At 55.3% G+C, this 2,500-nt stretch overlaps 1 non-coding gene across 1 annotated transcript in view; it reads right to left on the reverse strand.

The window, feature by feature from the left end:
• Positions 1–392, reverse strand: part of LOC126197357 (small subunit ribosomal RNA) — a 1,909-nt gene extending 1,517 nt beyond the window's left edge. The window contains exon 1 of the ribosomal RNA XR_007539724.1: positions 1–392. This exon is cut by the window's left edge and continues 1,517 nt beyond it. This is a non-coding gene — a ribosomal RNA (small subunit ribosomal RNA).
• Between the last annotated feature and the right edge of the window lie 2,108 nt (positions 393–2,500).

The raw sequence follows: 2,500 nt of genomic DNA on the forward strand, positions 1-2,500 counted from the left end.
AACCCTGATTCCCCGTTACCCGTTACAACCATGGTAGGCGCAGAACCTACCATCGACATTTGATAAGGCAGACATTTGAAAGATGCGTCGCCGGTACGAAGACCGTGCGATCAGCCCAAAGTTATTCAGAGTCACCAAGGCAAACGGACCGGACGAGCCGACCGATTGGTTTTGATCTAATAAAAGCGTCCCTTCCATCTCTGGTCGGGACTCTGTTTGCATGTATTAGCTCTAGAATTACCACAGTTATCCAAGTAACGTGGGTACGATCTAAGGAACCATAACTGATTTAATGAGCCATTCGCGGTTTCACCTTAATGCGGCTTGTACTGAGACATGCATGGCTTAATCTTTGAGACAAGCATATGACTACTGGCAGGATCAACCAGGGAGCTGCGTCAACTAGAGCTGAGCAGCCGGCCGCCCCGGAGTGTGTCCCGGAGGCCCGCGCGAACACGCAAGCGTCCGCTCAATTATTCTGCAAACAGGAGGAGGCTGGGCTCCCCTGCACGATACACCTCGAAACCCTCTCAGGTCCCGGCGGCGCGCAGCGCCGTCCTAAGTACTTGGTCGGGTTCGAGAGAGGCGCAATCGCCCGGAGATAGGCGAGTAGACGCTTTCAGTGCGACCACCCGTGCTCCCAACTGAGCTTGCCGCTGCCGACAGAGGCCCGGGAGCGTGCTGTCGTGGTGTTGCCGGCGGGAGACAACACGCGGCCACAAACAGTGACCGGGCAGCTCCAACGCCAGCGCCACAGAGGGGCAGAGCCCCACTTGGGTGCCAAAGCGAACTCTCCCAGCACAGCGCACGCGCCAACACATCCGCACAGCTGCGATACAAACCACCTGCGAGAACCGCGGGGGCGACCGAGCAGCAGACGGCGTCGCGGCGCCGAGTGCCGGGCGGCGGCGCATCCTCAACGCACACAGTCCTCAATCGGACCAGCACACTGCAGATGTCCACCGCGCTTCGCACCGGGCCCGGGAGGACCCACTTTGGCCGCACGGCGCCGCGCGCTGGGTGCGCCGGCACGCAGATGCGCCGCCTGCCGCGTCCGTCAGCCGGCGCGCCTGCCACTGGGCGCCCCCACCAGCCAGCTGCCGCGCGTGCGCCCACGCAGCGCGCGGACAGCACGCCGGGCGCCCCCCCCTCACCGGCCGGGGACGGTCCCACCCAGCCACCGCCGCGTATCGCTTCATACCCACATGCCCACTCACGTTCGTGGGTATGACGGGTGTCGCTGAAGCAACCGGTTAATACCTGTACCGATCGTCGATATCAACGATTCACCTCCAGCGCGAACAACCGCGCAACAACGGATTTCCAGTTCATTTGCGTAACTTGGGCAGCAAACGTAGACATCCATCTACATTTGCGACTTCTACGAGTCTTGCATGCCTGGATGTTGTGTGTCACGACGCACTACATCAGCATACATACACGCTGCGACGTGTGCACGAAAGAACACGTGGAAGGTGGCCAGCGTACGTATGCGAATGCCATTGCACAGCTGCGAAGCGCATTCAACACGCGAACTCCTGACCGACGAGCTAGAGGTGACAGGAGGGGAGGGGGGGCGGGGGCGATATACGTCCTATTGCAGTACACAATACAGTGGATAGCGGGACCATGTGGAAAGTAAGCAACACTCGCAAGATGTGAGGGTACGCACCGTAAAATGAATCAATACGCAGAACACCAGAGTGTGCGCGAAGTGAACTATGTTGAGATGGTTGCAATTAGGCAACGCTACACGAATTCCTAGATTCATATAACTAACAATTACAGGGCAGGTTAAGGCGCAACGTGGGTTAGGTTAAGCCCCAACGTAGGTTAGGTTAAGGCCCAACATAGGTTAGGTTAAGGCCCAACATAGGTTAGGTTAAGGCCCAACATAGGTTAGGTTAAGGCGCAACATAGGTTAGGTTAAGGCGCAACATAGGTTAGGTTAAGGCGCAACATAGGTTAGGTTAAGGCGCAACATAGGTTAGGTTAAGGCGCAACATAGGTTAGGTTAAGCCCCAACTTAGGTTAGGTTAAGCCCCAACTTAGGTTAGGTTAAGCCCCAACTTAGGTTAGGTTAAGCCCTAACTTAGGTTAGGTTAAGCCCCAACTTAGGTTAGGTTAAGCCCCAACTTAGGTTAGGTTAAGCCCCAACTTAGGTTAGGTTAAGCCCCAACTTAGGTTAGGTTAAGCCCCAACTTAGGTTAGGTTAAGCCCCAACTTAGGTTAGGTTAGGCCCCAACTTAGGTTAGGTTAAGCCCCAACTTAGGTTAGGTTAAGCCCCAACTTAGGTTAGGTTAAGCCCCAACTTAGGTTAGGTTAAGCCCCAACTTAGGTTAGGTTAAGCCCCAACTTAGGTTAGGTTAAGCCCCAACTTAGGTTAGGTTAAGCCCCAACTTAGGTTAGGTTAAGCCCCAACTTAGGTTAGGTTAAGCCCCAACTTAGGTTAGGTTAAGCCCCAACTTAGGTTAGGTTAAGCCCCAACTTAGGTTAGGTT

Source organism: Schistocerca nitens, chromosome 7 (assembly GCF_023898315.1).
Source record: "Schistocerca nitens isolate TAMUIC-IGC-003100 chromosome 7, iqSchNite1.1, whole genome shotgun sequence".
Lineage (NCBI taxonomy): Eukaryota > Metazoa > Arthropoda > Insecta > Orthoptera > Acrididae > Schistocerca > Schistocerca nitens.